The sequence below is a fragment of the Gossypium hirsutum genome, chromosome A11, assembly GCF_007990345.1.
Source record: "Gossypium hirsutum isolate 1008001.06 chromosome A11, Gossypium_hirsutum_v2.1, whole genome shotgun sequence".
In the NCBI taxonomy this organism is placed as follows: domain Eukaryota; kingdom Viridiplantae; phylum Streptophyta; class Magnoliopsida; order Malvales; family Malvaceae; genus Gossypium; species Gossypium hirsutum.
Genome location: NC_053434.1, coordinates 102,646,078 through 102,671,015, shown reverse-complemented (window position 1 = coordinate 102,671,015; position 24,938 = coordinate 102,646,078). Strand labels below are relative to the sequence as shown.

Below are 24,938 nucleotides of genomic sequence, written 5' to 3'. Positions count from 1 at the left end.
CGAATAATAATTATAAATAATAATGAGTAAAAATTGGTTAATTATAAAATGTATAATTTTTTAATAAATAAAAAATTAGTAGAAAAATGATGAAGTTAATTATAAATATACTATGATGAGTCATAATTCTCGTAATAAAGTATACATAATTTTTTTAAAAATATAACTTACAAAATGACCTAATATGATAGCTTATAAGAAAGTATTGACACCGAAAACACCACATGATATGTTAAGTGGGAGGTTGTAACACCAATTTAAAATAATCGCTATCGAGAAAATTAGCAACTACCGAAAGCAAATCTTGATATAAAATGCAAGACAGAAAAAACTTAACATGAAATAAGTCACTAGCTCTTAACATTGCAAGTAGACTAGCAGACTAGAAACCATGCCATAACCATCAGATCAGGCACATTAATAATAAAAACACACGTTATTTAGAACAAAATAATCACAACTTCTTATGATTGAAGAAATTTTATTCCCATTTATTTAAATGAACTAGTAGTTGTCCCACCAAAATTTGGATTGGAGATAGGTAACAATATTCTTGTCGAACTGGAAGGCCTTAGTGAGAACATCAGGATTAATGGGAGTGTAACACCCCAAACCCGGCCTAGACGTTATGGCCGGATCCGACGTGTCACATCGAAGCGTTCAAAACATTTTATATTGTTGATCTAGAAAAACTTACTTAGTGTTTTAAAAGATAATTTTCGTTATAGGTTAAAGTGAATGGAAGCTGTGCACCAGGTAGGAAACCGAAAAAAGAGGAGGTGAGTCCATCGGACTGCTTAAGTACCAAGCTCCCTTCGGATCCAATCCTAGACATGCACACTGCCATTGCCACACCTTACCGTCATGTATATTTTTAGGAAACTGATTTGATTAAGTCCTTTTTAGGAAAAGTGATTAATTTTGGAAAACATTTTCATTGCGGAAGCTTTGCTTGTTGTCGTGTTACTTTGAGAATAAGTAAATTTTATAAAACGCGTCCTAAAGCTATCCAATTTCAGCGATTAAGATAATATTATATCTATTCTAGAAAAAAAACATATTAAAACAATTAAAATAATTAAAGCGGCCTTATTACATTTAAAAACCCAAAACCTTAAACGTAAATAAAAGGATGTCCAGTTCACCAGAAGAAAAATCGAATTTGCAAAACGTGTGGCCACTCCGAATCCCTCACAGCTCCAAGCCCACTATGGTTGGGGATTACCTGCGTGGATGAAAATAAAGGGGTGAGTTTGGGGAAACTCAGTGTGTAAATTAACCCAACCAGAGCCCAAATCAGTTCAAGCTTTACTGGGCCTAAGCTCTATTCAGAAATCAGTGTTAACTGAGCCTTAGCCCATATCAATATTAATCTGGGCCATAGCCCCTTACAGTATCAAAGTATATTGGGCCTAGCCCATATCAGTATCAATCTGGGCCATAGCCCCTTACTGTAACACCCCGAACTCGAGACCGACACCGGAGTCGAACACGAGGTGTTAACAAACTTTAAACCCCTTATAAAAAATATTTCCCATACACTGCCAATCTGCGTACTAGTCGCTTTAAAAATCATATCTTGAGTTTCACAACTCAAAAATCAGTTTCGTGATTTTTCCCTGAAACTAGACTCATATTCCCATATACATAATTTTTTCTAGAATTTTTGGTCAGGCCAATTAGTACAGTTTATTAGTCAAAGTCTCCCATGTTACAGGGATCGACTACACTGACCTTTGCGCAATACGACTTGGATATCTCCCTGCACAGAGCTTCAATACTGATGCCGTTTGTTTCTATAGAAACTAGACTCAGAGAGGAATCTATACATATATGGCATGACTTCTAATTATCTCTGGTTAATTTATAATGAATTTCCAAAGTCGGAACAGGGAATCCAGAAACCGTTCTGGCCCTGTCTCACGAGAACCTGAATATCTCTCAACATACTGTCCATATGATCATTTTGTTACTTTCCTATGAAAATAGATTCATCAAGGTTGGTTCACATAATTTATTCACTATTTAATTCCATTCCTGCTATTTTTAGTGATTTTCCAAATCTACATCACTACTGCTGTCAGCATCTGCCTTTAAGGTAGACTTTACCTATTTCATAGTTTCCATGATTCAACTAGCCCTTTTAGCATAAATAGCACAATTTATGATAGTGATTAACCATTCCCATGGCCAATCCTTGTCAAGCATATCCACACCAAATGATTATAACATTATACTCAAACATATATAAGCCATTTTCGCATGGCTAACCAAAATTATACAAGTCCAAAGGGTCCATGACCCACAACAAACGGGTAGTCCTATACATGCCATTTCGATGTTCAACCAAAATTGTACCAAAAGGGGGCTTTGATAGTGTGGGCGACTTTGACTTCAAGATCCCGAGTCCGATAGCTGGAGAACCAAATCTATAAAATAGAGGAGCAATGAAACGGAGTAAGCAATTTATGCTTAGTAAGTTTTGAGCAAGGAATTCCAGCACAACAAAAGTATAGCATTCATATAGCTAAACGGATAATTTCATATGCACAAATTTTCGATATCATACTTGCTTCACATTACCAACCCTTATGTACATACACAAAAGATCAACTTAGCCAAAGGCCGGTAGCTCGTTTATCAACTGAGCGAATACTTATTTGTAAGGGCTCAACTAAATTCAAGCACATACGAAACATACCTCAATGTTGGGATGTTTCTAGAGTATTAACTGAAATTTTTACAGCAAGATCATTCATTCCCAAATCACGTACCTTCGGAATTTAACCGGATATAGCTCCTCGTTCAAATGCCTTCGGGACATAGCCCGGTTATAGTAACTCACACAAATGCCTTCGGGACTTAACCCGAATTTAGTAACTCGCACCAATGCCTTCGGGCTTAGCCCGGAATTAGTATCTCGCACAAATGCCTTCGGATCTTAGTCCGGATATGGTCACTTAGCACAAAGCCTTCGGGACTTAGCCCAGACATCATTCAAATAACCATGCACATTTAACAATAAATCATGGCACATTCGTATTTCATTTTCGTTAGCAAAACTCAAACACAAGACACTTATCATTCTTGTAATTTCGGCTCAATAGCCACACACAAAGAGCATGATTTTGATTTGCTTAAAACATGATCTAATCAAATCTTAATTTAAGCTCTTTTACTCAAGAACTTACCTCGGATGTTGTCGAACGATTCCGATGGCTATTCGACCACTTTTTCCTTCCCTTTATCGGATTTAGTTCCCCTTTGCTCTTGAGCTTAATTAAACAAATAAATTGATTTAATCATTTGAGCATCGAAAAGAGGAACACAAGGCACTTAGCCCATATTTATACATTAGACATTAAAGTCACATATGTACAGAATCATGAATCAAACTCAACATTTTAGCTAATTTTCCCCCTTGGCCGAATTTTCTAAGCCAAGACAAAAGCATCAATATGCTTGCCTCCAACCGAATACATGCAACACCAAATCTTCTTCCTATGGCCGAATATGCATGTCTATGTTGGGGCCGATTATATGCTTAATACTTCCTACAAGTATGGTTACTTGTATTGATTATAAATATCATCTTGTTTCAAGTTCAAAACTTGGCTAATACACACATATATACACTAGTAAAGCATCCTCTCCCTTTCCATCAATTTAACACATGCATTGCTCATTAACATACAAAAGTTATATTCGGCCTTAGCACACAACTTGCTAGCCGATTCTTACCCATCTAGCAACCAATGCACATATGTGCTCACTTAAAAATGCTAAAAAGGAGATTCAAGAATCATCAATCCACCATCACATGCATCATTAACAAGCTTCATATTTAGCATGCAATGGCATTAACACAAAATCCACCTAGGCCGAATATCATCCCCATGACATAGCAAGGATTTGAACCATAGGCTAATTAGAACTCAAGCTAGCAACTAAAAATATGCATGAATCTCATGGCACAACCTCAAACATACCTTAATCTAGATATAAGTATGGCCAAACCTCCTCCTAATCCTCTTCCAAATCAAACATGAAGCAAGAACTCCTTCCTCCTTCCTTAGAATTTTAGGCCAAATGAAGATGAAAAAGGATGAACAAAATTTTCTCCTTTCTTTTCTTTAACTCACGGCAATGGGGGGGGAAGACAGCCACACACATTTTTTTTTTGTTTCCATCATATTCCCTTTCATTATTTTATGCCCATGCTCCTTATTTTATTTTTCCTAACATACCTCACTAACATAACATGTTTGTGACATGTTTCCACTCATGATGCACTAACACAACATGTCTATGACATGTCTTGCCCATCACACTTGGTCTACCATGCTTGTCATGGCCGGCCACTACTCATTAGGGGGGGAATTTGACATGCAAGTCCCCCCTTTTTCCACATGCACTAATAGGTCCTTACGCATTGACCTATCACATTTTAAAATTTTCTCACATAAGTCCTATTTGATGAAATTCACTTACAATTAACAAAATTCAAACACGAAATTTTCACACATGCACATGTACATATAATGAGCATCAATTATGACGGTTAATTATTTTTACGACTCGGTTTAGCGGTCCCGAAACCACTTCCCGACTAGGGTCAATTTTGGGCTGTCACAACTCTCCCCCACTTAAGAAATTTTTGTCCCCGAAAAGCTTACCGGTAAATAGGTTTGGGTATCGTTCTTTCATCGATCTCTCGGTTTCCCAAGTAGCTTCCTCGATCCCGTGTTTGAGCCATAACACCTTCACTAACGAAACCCTTTTGTTTGGCAACTCCTTCACTTCACGAGCTAGGATACGCATCGGTTTTTCTTCATAACTCATATCGGCTTGAATTTCAACCTCTGATGGGCTAATTATGTGCGATAGATCAGATCGATAGCGTCAAAGCATCGAAACATGAAAGACGTCGTGAATCTTTTCAAGCTCAGGGGGCAAAATCAATCTATACGCAACCGGACCAACTCGTTCAGAGATTTCGTACGGCACAATGAATCTCGGGCTCAACTTGCCCTTACGGCCTAACCTGAGTACCTTTTTCCAAGGCGAAACTTTAAGGAACACTTTATCTCCCACCTGATATTCAATGTCCTTTCGTTTCAAATCCGCATACGATTTCTGACGATCTGTGGCTACCTTCAGACTTTCACGGATTACCTTTACTTTCTGTTCGGCATCTTTAATCAAATCAACTCCGAAAATTTTACTTTCACCGAGCTCGGTCCAAAACAATGGTGTACGGCATTTACGACCGTACAAAGCCTCGTAAGGTGCCATCTTAATACTTGATTGAAAACTATTGTTGTAAGCGAATTCAATCAAAGGTAAATACCGTTCCCATGAACTACTGAACTCGAGGATGCAACATCTCAACATATCCTCAAGTATCTGAATTATCCGCTCGGATTGACCATCGGTTTGGGGGTGAAAAGCAGTGCTAAAATGCAGCTTGGTACCCAAAGCTTCTTGCAATTTCTTCCAAAATCGTGAGGTGAATCTCGGATCTCTATCCGACACGATAGAAATAGGTACCCCGTGTAATCTCACAATTTGAGAAACATACAATTCAGCTAGTTTATCCAATGAAAAATCCGTACGCACGGGGATAAAGTGAGCCGACTTAGTCAGTCTATCAACAACAACCCAAATCGCATCCTTCTTACTTGCTGACAATGGCAGTCCGGACACAAAGTCCATTGTGACTCGATCCCATTTCCACTCGGGTATCATGATCGGCTGAAGTAATCCTGAAGGCACTTGATGTTCCGCTTTCACTTGTTGACATATTAAACATCTCGAAACAAAGTCGGAGATGTCTCGTTTCATACCATGCCACCAAAATTGACGTTTCAAATCGTTGTACATTTTCGTACTCCCCGGGTGAATTGACATTCAGCTACAATGGGCTTCGTTCAGAATCATCGAAATGAGTTCTTAATTCCTTGGAACACACAAACGACTTCTGAACCTCAAAAAATCATCATCATCAATTTGAAACTCCGATTCCTTGTTCGGAACACACTCAGCCCGTTTTGCAACCAATTCATCATCAACTTTCTGAGCTTCACGAATTTGATGAATCAATAATGGTTTGGCTTTTAATTCAGCTACTAACACATTGTCGGGTAGAACAGACAAGTGCACATTCATCGCTCGTAAAGCAAACAATGATTTCCGGCTTAAGGCGTCCGCAACCATATTAGCCTTTCCCGGGTGGTAATCAATGACAAGCTCGTAATCTTTCAACAACTCAAGCCAACGTCTTTGTCGCAGATTCAAGTCTCACTGAGTCATCAAATATTTGAGACTTTTGTGATCCGAAAATACATGGCACTTCTCACCAAACAAATAATGTCGCCATATTTTCAAAGAAAATACGATGGCAGCTAGTTCGAGATCATGGGTCGGATAATTTCTCTCGTGTGGCTTCAATTGTCTCGATGCATAGGCCACAACTCGACCTTCTTGCATCAATACGCAACCCAACCCAAGTAGGGATGCGTCACTATAAATGACAAACTCTTTGCCTGATTCGGGTTGCACTAAAATTGGAGCTTCAGTCAAATGAGTTTTCAGTTGATCGAAACTTTTCTGACATTTCTCCGTCCATTCGAACTTAACATCCTTTTGAAGTAGCTTCGTCATTGGTGTGGCTATCATCGAGAAACCTTTGACAAATCGTCGGTAATAACCGGCGAGCCCCAAAAAGCTCCGAACCTCAGTAATATTTCTCGGAGGTTTCCAGTTAAGTATGGCTGAAATTTTGTTTGGGTCAACTCGAATACCCGATGCGGATACTACATGACCCAAGAAGCTAACCTCTCTTAACCAGAACTCACACTTACTGAACTTAGCATATAACTGCTTATCCCGCAAAATTTGCAACACTAGCCTCAAATGCTCAGCATGTTCGGTCTCATCTCTTGAATAGACCAAGATGTCATCAATGAACACAACTACGAACCGATCCAAATATGGTCTGAAGATCCGATTCATCAAATCCATAAATACCGCAGGGGCATTAGTGAGCCCAAACGGCATCACTAAGAACTCGTAGTGACCATATCTCGTCCTGAAGGCAGTTTTGGGTATGTCCGATTCTCGAATTCGCAACTGATAATAGCCTGATCTCAAATCTATTTTTGAGAACATTGAGGCTCCCTTCAGTTGGTCGAACAAATCATCGATACGCGGTAACAGATATTTGTTCTTTATCGTCACTTTATTCAGTTGACGATAGTCAATGCACAACCTCATGGTTCCGTCCTTCTTTTTCACGAACAATATTGGTGCACCCCAAGGTGAGAAACTTGGTCGAGCAAAACCTCTATCCGTCAATTCTTGCAACTGAGCTTTCAACTCTTTTAACTCGGTTGGTGCCATACGATACGGAGCTATCGAAATCGGCGTAGTCCCAAGTACAAGCTCAATACCAAACTCTACCTCCCGAACAGGTGGTAAACCCAGTAATTCTTCAGGAAAAACATCCGGGTATTCACAAACCACCGGCACAGATTCAGGTTTCTTTTCTAATTCTTTGTCATCAAGTACATACGCAAGGTATGCTTTGCACCCTTTTCTTACATATTTCTGGGCCAACATTGCTGATATTACAGCTGGCATCCCCTCCAAGTCCGTAGACTCAACTCGGATTACTTCGTTATTTGCGCACCTCAAATCAATAGTCTTGCTTTTGCAATTCACAACCGCATCATGCACGGTCAACCAATCCAAACCAAGAATAACATCAAATTCATCAAACGGCAAAAGCATCAAGTCCGCCGGAAAACAGGAACCTCGAATTTCTAGGGGACATTTCTTACACACTTTGTCGACAAGCACGTAACGACCCAAGGGATTTGACACCCGAATTACGAACTCAGTAGACTCAATAGGTAAAGTCTTACTGGATGCTAAGGTTTCACATATGTAAGAATGAGTAGAACCGGGGTCAATCAAAGCAATTACATTAGTATCAAAGAGAGTAAAAGTACCGGTAATAACATCAGGCGAAGAAGCATCCTCGCGGGCACGTATAGCATAAGCTCTAGCAGGCGCACGAGCCTCGGATCTGGTCGTAGCATCTCTAGATCCTCTCTGACCACCACCAGCATTGCCCGTATTTCCAGATGGTCTACCTCGAGCAGTGGTAGCACCCGGTTTCCCACTCTGATTTACATTCTGTTCAGACAACCTCGGGCAATCTTTAATGAAGTGGTCAACTGATCCGCACTTGTAACAGGAGTGGTCAGGGAATCTACAACTCCCCGAATGCCATTTACCGCAATATCGACATTTCGTTCTGCCTCGACGTTCATTCCCAACACTGGCGACCGAAGTGCCTCGTGTACCCACAAGGGGTCGATCACGATCTCGTCTAAAAAGGCCCGAAGTGCCTCTAAACTGGCCCGCATCATCTCGAAATTTCTTCGATGCCTGTTGAATAGACTTTCCCGAGGATCATTTACGAAACTCTCCAGTTCCCTCATCAACTTTTTGTTTTTCTTTTCTAAGCTCTTCGGCTTTACAAGCTCGCTCGACAAGTACTACGAACTCTCGTATTTCAAGAATGCCAACGAACATTTTTATATCTTCATTCAGCCCATCCTCGAAGCGTTTACACATAATAGCCTCGGACGAAACACATTCCCGAGCGTATCTACTAAGTCTAACAAATTTTCGCTCGTAATCAGTAACTGACATAGAACCTTGCTTAAGCTCAAGAAATTCCTTCTGTTTTTGATCAAAAAATCTCTGACTGATATACTTTTTCCAAAACTCAGTTTGGAAAAACTCCCAAGTTACTTGCTCTCGGGGCACAACAGAAGTCAGAGTACTCCACTAATAGTAGGCAGAATCGTGTAGCAAGGAGATAGTACACTTTAGGCATTCATCGGGTGTACAAGATAGCTCATCGAGTACCCGGATAGTGTTGTCCAACCAAAATTCAGCTTGCTCGGCATCGTCGCTATCCGTAGCCTTAAATTCAGTAGCCCCATGTTTTCGGATTCTGTCAACTGGGGGCTTATTTGACCTTATTTGGTCAGTTACCGGAGGTATTGTAGGTGCGGGGGTGGTATTTGTCGGGAATGGAGGTTGTGGAACAGCCGTATTAGTTCGAATGTATTGGTTGAACCAATCATTCATCACGCTATAGAAAGCTTGTCTAGCTTCATCGTTCGGGTTACTAGCATTAGGTTGAGAGTCCGCCGGCGCTGTCCCTTGTGCGGGAGCAGGCGCTACACTCTCAAGATCATCAGCTACCGCTCGGTCGGGATCGGGATCCATTACTATAAATAAACACATTTGCAAATGTGTTCGGATTCTGTCAACTGGGGGCTTATTTGACCTTATTTGGTCAGTTACCGGAGGTATTGTAGGTGCGGGGGTGGTATTTGTCGGGAATGGAGGTTGTGGAACAGCCGTATTAGTTCGAATGTATTGGTTGAACCAATCGTTCATCACGCTATAGAAAGCTTGTCTAGCTTCATCGTTCGGGTTACTAGCATTAGGTTGAGAGTCCGTCGGCGCTGTCCCTTGTGCGGGAGCAGGCGCTACACTCTCAAGATCATCAGCTACCGCTCGGTCGGGATCGGGATCCATTACTATAAATAAACACATTTGCAAATGTCAGAAATCACCACACTATCAAATAATCACATAAAATGGCATGTATAGCTAGACCCAACGCATTACGGTAGTCCTAGAATCGACTAAACCGTAGCTCTGATACCAATCAAATGTAACCCCCCGAACCCGAGACCGACACCGGAGTCGAACACGAGGTGTTAACAGACTTTAAACCCCTTATAAAAATATTTCCCATACACTGCCAATCTGCGTACTAGTCGCTTTAAAAATCATATCTTGAGTTTCACAACTCGAAAATCAGTTTCGTGATTTTTCCCTGAAACTAGACTCATACTCTCATCTACATAATTTTTTCTAGAATTTTTGGTCGGGCCAATTAGTACAGTTTATTAGTCAAAGTCGCCCATGTTACAGGGATCGACTACACTGACCTTTGCGCAATACGACTTGGATATCTCCCTGCACAGAGCTTCAATACTGATGCCGTTTGTTTATATAGAAACTAGACTCAGAGAGGAATCTATACATATATGGCATGACTTCTAATTATCTCTGGTTAATTTATAATGAATTTCCAAAGTCGGAACAGGGAATCCAGAAACCGTTCTGGACCTGTCTCACGAGAACCTGAATATCTCTCAACATACTCTCCATATGATCGTTTCGTTACTTTCCTATGAAAATAGATTCATCAAGGTTGGTTCACATAATTTATTCACTATTTAATTCCATTCCTGCTATTTTTAGTGATTTTCCAAATCTACATCACTGCTGCTGTCAGCATCTGCCTTTAAGGTAGACTTTACCTATTTCATAGTTTCCATGATTCAACTAGCCCTTTTAGCATAAATAGCACAATTTATGATAGTGATTAACCATTCCCATGGCCAATCCTTGTCAAGCATATCCACACCAAATGATTATAACATTATACTCAAACATATATAAGCCATTTTCGCATGGCTAACCAAAATTATACAAGTCCAAAGGGTCCATGACCCACAACAAACGGGTAGTCCTATACATGCCATTTCGAAGTTCAACCAAAATTGTACCAAAAGGGGGCTTTGATAGTGTGGGCGACTTTGACATCAAGATCCCGAGTCCGATAGCTGGAGAACCAAATCTATAAAACATAGGAGCAATGAAACGGAGTAAGCAATTTATGCTTAGTAAGTTTTGAGCAAGGAATTCCAGCACAACAAAAGTATAGCATTCATATAGCTAAACGGATAATTTCATATGCACAAATTTTCGATATCATACTTGCTTCACATTACCAACCCTTATGTACATACACAAAAGATCAACTTAGCCAAAGGCCGGTAGCTCGTTTATCAACTGAGCGAATACTTATTTGTAAGGGCTCAACTAAATTCAAGCACATACGAAACATACCTCAATGTTGGGATGTTTCTAGAGTATTAACTGAAATTTTTACAGCAAGATCATTCATTCCCAAATCACGTACCTTCGGAATTTAACCGGATATAGCTCCTCGTTCAAATGCCTTCGGGACATAGCCCGGTTATAGTAACTCGCACAAATGCCTTCGGGAATTAACCCGGATTTAGTAACTCGCACAAATGCCTTCGGGACTTAACCCGGATTTAGTAACTCGCACCAATGCCTTCGGGCTTAGCCCGGAATTAGTATCTCGCACAAATGCCTTCGGATCTTAGTCCGGATATGGTCACTTAGCACAAAGCCTTCGGGACTTAGCCCGGACATCATTCAAATAACCATGCACATTTAACAATAAATCATGGCACATTCATATTTCATTTTCGTTAGCAAAACTCAAACACAAGACACTTATCATTCTTGTAATTTCGGCTCAATAGCCACACACAAAGAGCATGATTTTGATTTGCTTAAAACATGATCTAATCAAATCTTAATTTAAGCTCTTTTACTCAAGAACTTACCTCGGATGTTGCCGAACGATTCCGATGGCTATTCGACCACTTTTTCCTTCCCTTTATCGGATTTAGTTCCCCTTTGCTCTTGAGCTTAATTAAACAAATAAATTGATTTAATCATTTGAGCATCGAAAAGAGGAACACAAGGCACTTAGCCCATATTTATACATTAGACATTAAAGTCACATATGTACGGAATCATGAATCAAACTCAACATTTTAGCTAATTTTCCCCCTTGGCCGAATTTTCTAAGCCAAGACAAAAGCATCAATATGCTTGCCTCCAACCGAATACATGCAACACCAAATCTTCTTCCTATGGCCGAATATGCATGTCTATGTTGGGGCCGATTATATGCTTAATACTTCCTACAAGTATGGTTACTTGTATTGATTATAAATATCATCTTGTTTCAAGTTCAAAACTTGGCTAATACACACATATATACACTAGTAAAGCATCCTCTCCCTTTCCATCAATTTAACACATGCATTGCTCATTAACATACAAAAGTTATATTCGGCCTTAGCACACAACTTGCTAGCCGATTCTTACCCATCTAGCAACCAATGCACATATGTGCTCACTTAAAAATGCTAAAAAGGAGATTCAAGAATCATCAATCCACCATCACATGCATCATTAACAAGCTTCATATTTAGCATGCAATGGCATTAACACAAAATCCACCTAGGCCGAATATCATCCCCATGACATAGCAAGGATTTGAACCATGGGCTAATTAGAACTCAAGCTAGCAACTAAAAACATGCATGAATCTCATGGCACAACCTCAAACATACCTTAATCTAGATATAAGTATGGCCAAACCTCCTCCTAATCCTCTTCCAAATCAAACATGAAGCAAGAACTCCTTCCTCCTTCCTTAGAATTTTCGGCCAAATGAAGATGAAAAAGGATGAACAAAATTTTCTCCTTTCTTTTCTTTAACTCACGGCAATGGGGGGGGGGAAGACAACCACACACATTTTTTTTTTGTTTCCATCATATTCCCTTTCATTATTTTATGCCCATGCTCCTTATTTTATTTTTCCTAACATACCTCACTAACATAACATGTTTGTGACATGTTTCCACTCATGATGCACTAACACAACATGTCTATGACATGTCTTGCCCATCACACTTGGTCTACCATGCTTGTCATGGCCGGCCACTACTCATTAGGGGGGGAATTTGACATGCAAGTCCCCCCTTTTTCCACATGCACTAATAGGTCCTTACGCATTGACCTATCACATTTTAAAATTTTCTCACATAAGTCCTATTTGATGAAATTCACTTACAATTAACAAAATTCAAACACGAAATTTTCACACATGCACATGTACATATAATGAGCATCAATTATGACGGTTAATTATTTTTACGACTCGGTTTAGCGGTCCTGAAACCACTTCCCGACTAGGGTCAATTTTGGGCTGTCACACTTACAGTATCAGAGTATATTGGGCCTAGCCCATATTAGTATCAATCTGGGTCGTAGCCCTATTACAAGTCGAGATATATTGGGCCTTGCCCATATTAACACAGTTGGGCCTATTTCAATACAGTTGGCCCATAACAAAATAATCTCATATGATTAATGCATGATAACCTCATCCAACCCTGCACTTGCCTCCGTCCATCCCTACACTTCCTGTGGGGAATAAATCACCCACGCTATCCCTACACTTACAGTGTTAGCACCGATTGCGGCACTAACTATAATCCGCAGCAAAGCTGCTTATATCAGAATATGTGGCACAACCACCAGAACGGGTTCTTCCTCCATAACAAAGCCCAACCCCATGCAACAGATATACATGTCATGGCATACAACAAACATAATCAGAATATCATGCATTTCAGTCAAAATTAACCCCAGGGGTATGACGGTCATTTTGCACCTAGGGGTAAAACGATAATTTTCCTACTTAAGTGTATTCTAGTAATTTAAATATTTTAGGGTTTACATACATATTCTAACCATTAACACATTAACAGAAGCACTTACCGAGCGTTTTTACCGAATTGGGCCCGTTGGCCCACTAACCTGTTTTCGGCCCATTAAGCCCAAATATATCGAAGTGCACGAAATTACGCACTCTGCAATCATACTGCTTGCGATTATCAAAATTAACAACCAAACCACCTCACAAGCGCTCGCACGCTCGCAAGTTCATAAATGCCGGCTTTTCGGCTTTTCGGCTTTTACCGATCTAGTCTATGAGTGGGTGTCGTTTACACACCTGTTTGTGACGAAACGCTGACGAGTTCCACACACGAACTGCCTACAATCAATTACTAATACGTTAACTATGAATCCATAGCAACTTATCTGCAAAACTCCTTACTAAAAATCGACCATTAACACTTTAGGCACTAGTGTTCTTACCTTTGCCGAAAAAATGGACTAGATCTAACTCTGGTCGTTCCAAATATCCAAGCCCTCGATTAGTAACCTTTAACCCACACTATAGGAAAACAAATCAGATATCACCACCAAACCCTTTGAGTACAACCAACAGGCACCCTTTGCATATAGGGGTTTTTCGGCTTTTACCTTAATTCATGAATAACAAAAGAAAGATTCGAGCGTTTACCTATATCGTTATGACAGTACTCCCAATCGATTGTAGATCCAACTACCGCACAAGAAGGGAAAATACTCAACCAAAGGTTCGGCTTTTGCAGTACCTCAAAGTAGTAAGATTTCGATTTTGAAAGAAAAGATACGAGGTTTGGCTTCAATGGAAATTCAGCTAACCAGTTTTTTTGAGGATTTATGAGAGAAAAGAAGAAGAAAAATATGAAGGATTTAGGTTCGGCAAAAAGATAGGATGAGAATTGGCAAGAGGAGAAAGAAGAGAGAAGAAGGAAAAAAAAATAAATCCTAAAGGCCTAAAATATTCGGCACTCTTTAGCTATGGCCGAATGAGTGCATTTCGGCATAGGAATTCTTTTTAAATTTCAATTCTCTAATTTGCTCCTTGATTTTTGGCCAAGTTTGGAGTTTGAATTTCATTCAAACTCCCAACCGATCAGAGCAGCCTTATCCACGTGCTTGCACCGCTTCAGCACGCTGCTAGGAGTCCTCGTCAGACTCCAACTCCTTCCCCATGCGTGCAGCAAAAACCCAGTAAATCCTGCGCGATATGAGGCTCGAACTCCAGACCTCGTCTGCCCATGCGCCCTAACCTGAGCTGCTGGCCACTGCACCACGCTTCTCCTTTAGTAATATATGGTTACAATTAATTATAAACCTGCTGAAGCTCCGGTTACTTGCGAAATAAAAAGAAAATTTTTGCCTGCTGTACATCTCGAACCTTCAACCTCTTTAACACACACATACGTTGCTTGTCAATGCGCCACAGGCTCTCCTTGTGTTAACTTCATTCGTAACTTCCTTTAATGCCTATTCCAACCGCAACCCGTATACTAAAAAAAACCCAATTTGCGCACGCCGTGCCTTGAACCTAGGCACTTCCTACGCCCTCTTAGCGTGCTTTGCCACTGGGCCAGATACTTGCTTCTGACATGAATTAGCCTGAACAGTTAATAAGGCTTACCTGCGACAGCCCTTGGTTTTTCTAAAATAAAAACCCACAGTTGCAAACGCAGGAAATCGAACCCCTGCTCCTTTCCTAGTGCTAAATACGCTTAACCACTAGACCTGACTCCTCCTTATGTCCCATTTTAGCCCAACTTGTCAATAAACCTTAATGCCCAGATCCCCTAAAGAAACAAAAATAATTATTTTTGCTAGAGTCTTGGATCGAATTTTTCCCATACTTTAAATACTTCTAAATTTATTTAAAAACTAAAATAATAATAATAACCATAATAATGAAAATTTCAAATACGATAATATATATATATTCTTTCCTAATAATAATTATAATTTCCATAAATCAATAAAAATAGATACAGTAAAATTTTCTAATAATAATTTAATTTAAACACTAAATTAACAACAATAATTTTATAAATATATTTGTATCTAATAATTATAATGATAATAATTTTCATAAAAATTAAAATATTAGTAATAACATAAATATTTTATCAATATATATATATATTTTTAAACACTAGTAATATTTAAAACTTCTCAATATTCAGGTTTTCTTCTATCCGAATCCCAGACTCAAAGTCCAACCCTTCTAAGCCCAATTTTTGGGGCGTTACAGGGAGGGTTAGAGCCAAATACTGCATTCGCAATTATGATAACTCTTGGATTTTGGCTGCTGAGACCAGCAAATGCAACTGATTTGGTATTCCCGATATTGAATTGGAAGTGGATGAGACCGACAGGGAAAACAAACACATCACTTAGGGTTTAGGACTTTGGTGATGAGGCGGTTATCTTTGTTGGATGTAACGAAACCGACATAAAGTGTGCCTTCCAAAACCACAAGGATCTCCGTTGCACGAGGGTGCGTGTGAGGAGGGTTTAGGCCACCATATGGAGCATAGTCAACTCGGGCTAGAGATATGCCGAGAGTGTTAAGTCCCGATATTTGTGCCACATTGACAAGAGTCACAGTTGATCCAATCGAATTTGAGGTGTTTCTAGGGATATTAAGCCCTAAATAGAAGAAGTCTTCTGCATTGGCAAGCTTTGGGTCCTTGCAGAACTTTCCATTTACAAACACCGCTTGAAATAAAGTAAGGTTAGTCAATATGAATCCATGCAAAAGTATGAATTCTTATGAAGAAATTGTTACTTCAGATAAAAGGCTCTAGCATCTTGCATAATTATGGACTTAAATATACTAGTCAACAAGAGAGTACTAAGAAAAATAGCATACCACCATTCTTGGTGTCATTGATTGCTACACAAAAATCTTGCAGGGGGATGTGATCAGAAGCTAAGGCTAATAAGGGATTGAAGGCCAAGATGGCAAAAGCTGCAATGAAAAGTTGAAGTCGTTTCATCATAATTGATGTGCAAGCACGAAATGTATGCTACCAATGTTGGAAAATTCGGACATCACATATATAATAAGGATAATTACATGTTATTATTTACTATCATGATAGGTTAGCCCAAATTAAAAGTGATCTCATTTGGTTAGAATTTTATTGGGCTTTTAATTATGAAATAAAGTATGGGTCAAATATGTGTAGATACTCTTCTAATCAAATTCTAATTAATGATGGGCTAATTAGAATTTGATTAGAACTAATATACCAGGGCTATAAATATTAGGGTTATGGTCCCCAAATTAAACACAAGATATCTTTTCTAATATCCCATCATTAAGAAAGAGAGAGCAGATATTCATTGAATTTCTTGTGTGCTAATTTGGAAGATCAAATCCCCAAGATCCAGAAAGTTTTAAGGAATCCATAGATTCGGTTACGCTTCTACATCTAGTTCTGTTATTTATTTATTCTTGATGATTTGACGTGATATATCCTGGTTTACGGTTCTAATTTTATATTAGATACTATTTAAAATTCTAACAAGTGGCATCCGAGCTTTGTCATGTTAAATCATTGAGAATGAATTGATTATTTATTAATTTTGGATTGATTCCTTTTTCTTTTTTAATTTTATGATTTTGATATTTTAGTTATATATTAGTTGAATCTTTGAGATTCTTGATAAATTCTAGGGTTTTGATTCTTTAAATAAAGTTTTAAGGTTTTATAAATATAATCTAGTTTAATATTTGCATATGCTATTCGAAAGATGAATGTTTATTTATTTATTTATAATCAATTGATAAAAATTGATTTGTGAGATTTCTTTATCTTCTTGTCACACAATTATTTTATAAATTTTGGTTAAAGTCATTATTAAATTAAAATTACAGACTTACAAATTTTTTGCAATTAAAGAATTCCAATTGGGTTGTATAATTGGTTTTGAAAGTTAATTCAGTTGATAATCGAATAAATGAATGTTGGTAAGATATTTTTTTTCGTACTATTTGTTTTAAATTTTCTGTTCGTAGTTGAATATATATGGAATCATCATCCTTTGTCTTTATTTATGATGAATTATATTCACCATTGAATTCAATTCATACTTTAAAATTATTTTATGTAAGTTTTAGTCTTTATGGAATCTGACTAAAATTAAAATATTTGGGATTATTCTTTTTTAAAATATGATGGCTATGAATTTTCATAGATAGTTGTGCATATAAAGACTTTTATATAATTTGGGATTCTTCTTATATTTTGTGGTTATGGATTTTTTTTAAGTATTTGTGCGTATAAAGAAGTTTTATGATAATGTCTTTAGTCATGAATATAAATTTGAGTTTACATGAAATATGTAAGGCAAGCCAATATTATTTTTATATTTGTGTGTGTATATATATTATATGCATATCAATGATTTTGAGGATTAATGCATGATTATAGTTTGTGTGAACAGGTGTTTATAACCATTATTCAATAAGATATCTTTTATAGTTTAATTGGTGAAATTAAGTTTTGATGGATATCATTGAAGCTAAAAAAAAATTGTTATGGTTTTATATTCATTTTTATGGGTGCTTTGGTGCAAATTCATGTCAACTATATACATATTTAAATATTTTGATTTTAAAATTTGGTTATATAATCTTAGGTTTTGGCATCTTATGGTTCCAAATATTTAGCTAAATTATGATGATATGGTTTATTGTATGAATTGTGGGATATGCCAACTATTATGATTTTGTTTTTTGAGATTTATTGGCTTGAAAATATTTTTCAAGTATTTATGTGAATACCTGTTTAATCATAAATACAACTTTTGATTTACATGGTAAATTCAGGGTAAGTTTTTCTATTTGATTATGAATACATGTATATGCATGAATTGCTTTGGTATTTTTATCCATGCCAAAATTATGAATACATGTGCTTGTTAATTATTTGGCTTTGAACCACTACATTATTTTTGTTTGGTTTTGATATATATGATTTTGGAACAAAAAAAAATAGTCAAAAAATTTAAGGTTTTCGATTTTTTATTGCATTATTAAAACAACTTTATTTTGGGTTATTTCAAAGTCTATAAAGTAATTAAAAAAATAGTTTTGACATTTGATTATTGGGGAAATTTAAATTTGAATATTGGTATGTTTATATATATTTTAAAATAACTTAATTGAAGCAAAAAGTCACCAAAGTGATTTCTTTGTATAAATTATTTTGTTTTAAAATATAAAAGTTTGTGTGCATGTAACTTAAGTTATGTTGATATTGATCGGCCCAAATGAAGGTTAATAATATTACATGTACAACTATGGTGATAAACATGTGACGATTATTCGGTTTTACATGTGAGTAATAAATTGGCTCAAAGGAAGATTTATTGTTCGACATATTCTAATTATCAATGTTTGATTACTACATCAAGATATCACTTACAAGTTAATATTTTTTCCAAAGATGAAATATTAATGGAGTGTCTGATATTTTAAGATGAGGTTTACCTTTATTTAAATTATTTTGGTTTAAATTTGAAGTCTTATGTGAGGTTGTTTATGGCTTAAGATTTATTCAACTATTATTATATTTGCCAACATCATTGTATGTTGTTTTGGGATAAATATATATTATTATCTTTTAATTTGATTGAAATATGAAATTAAGGTAAATATTTTGAAACAAATAAATTCAGATTTTGGCTTTTTAATTAAGGATGTCTAATATTTTAAATAAATTAGTTAAAGCAAAATGTTGTAGATTAGTTTATTTCAAATATTAAGATGGTTATATGTTTTTGTGATTCATGCGTTTATTAACTGACCCAAAGGTAAGTTAATATTTGGCAGAATTACAACGACATCTGTGGTGATAAAAGTGTGACAATTATAAGGTATTTTATGTGAGCAATAAGTTATCCAAAGATTAATTCATTGTTTGATATAGTTTATTGTCAATGTTTGATTACTACAACAAGAGTACTGCTTACTGTTCATATTACTGTTCAAAGACTTGATATTAATGTTGTGTTTGGTATCTTGAGATGGGATTAGTCATTATCTTGAAATTATTGTTTACTTATGAATATTGATGTGAGCTTTTTATTTACTTTTTGTTCTATATTCAGCTAATTCATATTCTACTGCCACAATATCCGCTAATATAAATTCTATACCCATGCTTAATGGGACTAATTTTAAGGAATGAAAAAGTCATTTACTTACAGTGCTTGGCTGTATGGACATAGACCTTGCACTAAGGGAAGAACAACTTGCACCTCTCACTGCGGAAAACACCCCCTATGTTAAAAGGGATTTTGAGAGGTGGAATCGTTTAAATTGCATGAGTCTAATGATCATGGAGCACAGCATTTTAGAAGCCTTTAAGGGCAGAGAATTTGAAAAGATTACTCAGGCCAAGGTTTCCTTGACAAAATTAAGAAACGTTTTGCTAAAAATGATAAGGTTGAAATGACATCATTTCTAACTTCTTTGATGTCTATAAAGTATAATGGTCAAGGAAATACTGAGCGATCTAAGGGCTATGAATTTTACGATCCCACAATTAGGAATATTTTTTTTTAGATGAAAATTGCAACATTCTTTTAGGATGTTGAGTTTGGAGGGAGAAATAATGTTAGAGACATTATTTTTAAGGAGGAATTGAATTTTAACTCAGTTCCTACTATCACTTTTGATGATGTTTAGGTTCTCATACCTATCATTGATTAAGAAGTGAATCTAGAACCTCAATAAGATAATGTTAAAAAACTCCCTATTCAAGATGAGGTAATTGTTCCAAAAGAACAAACTAAACAACCTCAAGAATGAATGTTATTAAAAATGTCCACTAGGGAAAGTGTTATAATGGCTTTAGTGGAATATTTTGATATTAAGCTACATTAGATGAATATTAAGTTAATGGTTTCTCAATGGTAACATTGATCATACATTTATATGGTGCAATTAGAAAGCTTTGTGTCTAATGATGCAAAGTTAATGATTTGCAAAGAACTTTATCTATGGGCTTAAGGAAACTTCTCGTCAATAATATTACAAATTTTACAAAATGATTATCTTATTCGGTTTAGAGATGAATTTTGTTGATAATTGTATATACCATAAGTTTAGTGGGAGTAAGGTACTATATTTGGTTTTATATGTTAATGACATAATGCTTGTCAATAATAAGTATAGCCTCAATCAATGCCCTAAGAATGATTTTGAGATTACAAAAATGCATAAGATTTTTTACATTTTAGCAATGGAAAATCTAATGAACATTCAGGTTTGTATACATTGGAATATTGTGTATATTATTGGGATGTTAGGAAGATATTTTAAGCAATCCTAGTTTGGACCATTGGATAGCATCCAAAAGGGTTATAAGCTATTTTTGGAGAACTAAAGATTACAGGCTCACATATCGGATATCTAATTAGTTAGAGATCATCAGGTATATAAACTCCGATTTTGATGGAATATGGATACAAGATTTTATCACTAAGGTGCAAATTGTGAAAATAAATTGCAGCCTTTTATTCCAATAGCAACGGAAGCACATTAAAGTCAAAACACATAGACTTTAAGTTCCTGGTTGTTAAAGTAAAAGTTCAAAGTGGTTAGGTACTTATAAAGCATATTAGGACAAACTCCATGATTGCGGATCTGTTTACTAAGGAACTACACCTAAGGTTTTATAAGAGCATATTGCTCATATGGGTGTAATGTCATTTAAAGGATATTTGGTTTTAGTGGGAGTTTGTATTTTTAAATGCTTTTATGTTATAGACACATTTTCAGTTATTTCAGTTTAAAGATAATAAGTTTATTTTCTACAGAAATAAAGTTTATTTGGTTTATTCACACTCTGATTTTGGTAAGGTTTGATCTCACTAAGGAGGACCAGTTGGAAATAGACATGTTTAGATCATATTGCATGTAATTTCCATGCTACACATCCATACTTGACCTATGTCATTTGGTTGTGTTAATATATGTGATCATGGATGGATTTAGTTACAATATATGTAACGAAAGTCGCCTTGGTACTATGTTAACATAATTAATGGACGAGATTGTTCAGAATACCTTTTGGATATGATAGTAAAATTTTGAGTTCATAAGGTTATATAATGACATGTAATTATAAAGTAATTAGTATATATATGTGGTCCAAGTGGGAGATTGTTGGAAAATTTGGACATCACATATATAATAAGAATAATTACATGTTATTATTTACTATCATGATAGGTTAGCCCAAATTAAAAGTGATCTAATTTGGTTAGAATTTTATTGGGCTTTTAATTATGAAATAAAGTATGGGTCAAATATGTGTAGATACTCTTCTAATCAAATTTTAATTAATGATGAGCTAATTAGAATTTGATTAGAACTAATATACCAGGGTTATAAATATTAGGGCTATGGTCCCCAAATTATACACAAGATATCTTTTCTAATATCCCATCATTAGGAAAGAAAGAGCAGATATTCTCTGAATTTCTTGTGTGCTAATTTGGAAGATCAAATCCCCAAGATCCAGAAAGTTTTAGGGAATCTATAGATTCAGGTACGCTTCCGCATCTAGTTTTGTTATTTATTTATTCTTGATGATTTGACATGATAGATCCTGGTTTATGGTTCTAATTTTATATTAGATACTATTTAAAATTCTAACAACCAATTGGGAGAGGGGTAGGAAATCCTGCATGGAAAATAGGTCTATATATAGGCATTGAAACAAAAGAACTCATCCTAATTTTCCTTTCATCAAGTACGTGAAGACTAGGCATTTGCCTTCACAATTAGCTATTTCTTATTAGGAGGTGAATCATTCTTCAACCACTACACTTTCTAGTTTTGTTCTCCTCGTACATCATTTCAATATATGTCGTGGAACTGGTCTTAATTCACTCACAGTTCTAAACATTTTCTTATCCAGGCTTTGACTTTGTTGGCGTTGAGAGCAAAGAGAAACAAGTTTTGAACTAAAAGACTTGAGCAGGAAAGCTCGATGCTTGGTAAACAAAAAAGCAGAATTCAAGTAAAAAAATTTTAAAAAATGAACAATAGAGAATATGGAAAGAAATTTGATAATTTCATTCAAAAACTTTGGCATGAAGCCATTACATATATAAGACATAGGCTGATCATTACAAGTCAAATTTACCTAAACATCTACCTAACTCTACTAAAAATACATTGAAACTTGTTATACTAACTTGTTCATATAAACAAAGCTGATTTTCAACTCAATCACTACCTAAACATATCAAATACATCAACAACAAGCTGAAATCAAACTAAATTACATAACAACTACTTACAGTAGCAAAATGAACAAAATGAAACAGTTTCTTCAGCTGCATCTGCTAGGCTCGAGCTGCATGGTCTGCTGCTTGCTGGTCTTAGTGTCACATGATGGCCAACTTCAACACTCCTCCTTGGCTAGCATGTTACATACTCCCATTTCAGCTCTCAAATGAAGGAATCGTGTCATACTAAGGGCTTTTGTAAAAATATCAGCAAGTTGCTCCTCTGAACTGCAATGAATCAGTTTCACATCATGTGCTTGCTCCATTTCTCTGACAACATGAAGCTTAATGCTGAAATGTTTTGTCCTACCATGAAAAACTGGATTCTTTGCAATTGTAACAGTAGATTGGTTGTCACAATAAATCTCTGTTGCTTCATCCTGGTATAAATTTAAATCTGTCAAGATTTTTCTCAGCCATATGGCTTGATTTACAGCCCCAGCAGCTGCTACATATTCAGCTTCAGCAGTTGACTGTGCAACCACATTTTGCTTCTTTGAACTCCAACAAAAAATTACTGAGCCAAAGGTGAAGGCATACCCTGAAGTGCTCTTCATGTCATCCTTTGAGCCTGCCCAGTCACAATCAGTATAGCCAACTAGCCTTAGCCTATCAATCGTGCTATACAACAAGCCATAACTCAGGGTACCTTTGATGTATCTGAGTACTCTTTTTGCTGCTCGAAAATGCTCCTCATTGCAACAATTCATAAACCTTGAGAGAAAACTGACAGAATACTTAATGTTTGGCCTTGTTGTAGTCAAATATAACAAACAACCTATTAAGCTTTTGTAGATGGTCTCACTAACCCTTTTATCATCCTCTTTGCTCGACAGCTTTGTTCCAACAGCCACAGGTGTACTTGTTGCCTTGCAATTCTCCATGGAAAACTTGCTTAGGATCTTTGCAGCAAAAGTTTTCTGTCCGAAGAAGATTCTATTTTTAGTTTGGAACACTTCCATTACTAGGAAATATGTCATTTGGCCTAAGTCAGACATCTCAAACATGTTCTTCATTTTGGCTTTGAAATCAACCACCATCTTTTGATCTCCTCCTGTAACCAAAATATCATCAACATATAGAGACACAATGAGTTGTGTTACAGCTCCTTCCTTCTTAACATACAAAGTTGGCTCACTGGAGCTTCTTTGAAATCCCAGGCTGAGCAATAGCTATCAATTCTATTATACCAGGCCCTTGGTGCCTGTTTTAAGCCATATAAGGCTTTCTTGAGCCTGTAGACCATGTCTTTCTTGTCTTTCACTTTGAATCCTTGAGGTTGCTTAACATAGATTTCTTCTTCAAGAAAATCATTAAGAAAAGCAGACTTCACATCAAGCTGATGGATTTTCCACTCCATTTGAGCTGCTAAGGCAACCAGTAGCTTGATGGTGTCTAGCCTGGCTACTGGTGCAAAAGTTTCCAAGTAATCCAGGCCATACTTTTGGCTAAAACCCTTCACAACTAGCCTGGCCTTTAGCTTGTTCAAACTCCCATCTACATTGTGTTTGGCTCGATAGAACATTTTACCCTAATGACCTTCCTATTAACTGGTCTTTCAACCAATTCCCATGTCTGGTTCTTTTCAATCATGGCAATCTCATTAACCATTGGCTGTTTCCATTCTTTATGTGCTTCAGCATCTTTAAAATAGGTTGGCTCCACTATGGCCACTTGAGCCATTTCATAAATCTCTGCCAAGGGTCTTGGTCCCCTGACTGGCTCATCATCAAAGTCCATTTCTGGACCAACTTGATCAGGTTCAATCTGACCTGCTATGAGTTCTTTAGAATTGGCGTCTGGCTTATTCTTATCCCAATTCCATCTTACTTTTTCATTGAACACTACATCTCTCCTTACAAGCACCTTATTTGTTGAAGGATCCAAGAGCCTATAGCCTTTTTTAACTGAGCTATAGCCCATCAGAATGCCTGCTTGAGCTTTCTTATCCAGCTTGCCTCTTTTTACAGCTAGTACTTGTGCATAACACAAGCAACCAAAGACTCTCAGGTGAGCCAATGAAGGTTTGAACCTGAACCAGGCTTGAAATGGTGTTTTGTGAGCTGAAGCCTTAGTTGGGAGCCTGTTTTGGATGTACACAACAGTGTTAACTACCTCTGCCCACAAGCTTTTTGGCAAATTCTTCTCAAAC

At 36.7% G+C, this 24,938-nt stretch overlaps 1 pseudogene; it reads right to left on the bottom strand.

Annotated features, from left to right (window-relative positions):
- Window positions 1-504: 504 nt before the first annotated feature.
- On the bottom strand, window positions 505-16,473 carry LOC107905105 (germin-like protein subfamily 1 member 14; annotated as a pseudogene).
- Between the last annotated feature and the right edge of the window lie 8,465 nt (window positions 16,474-24,938).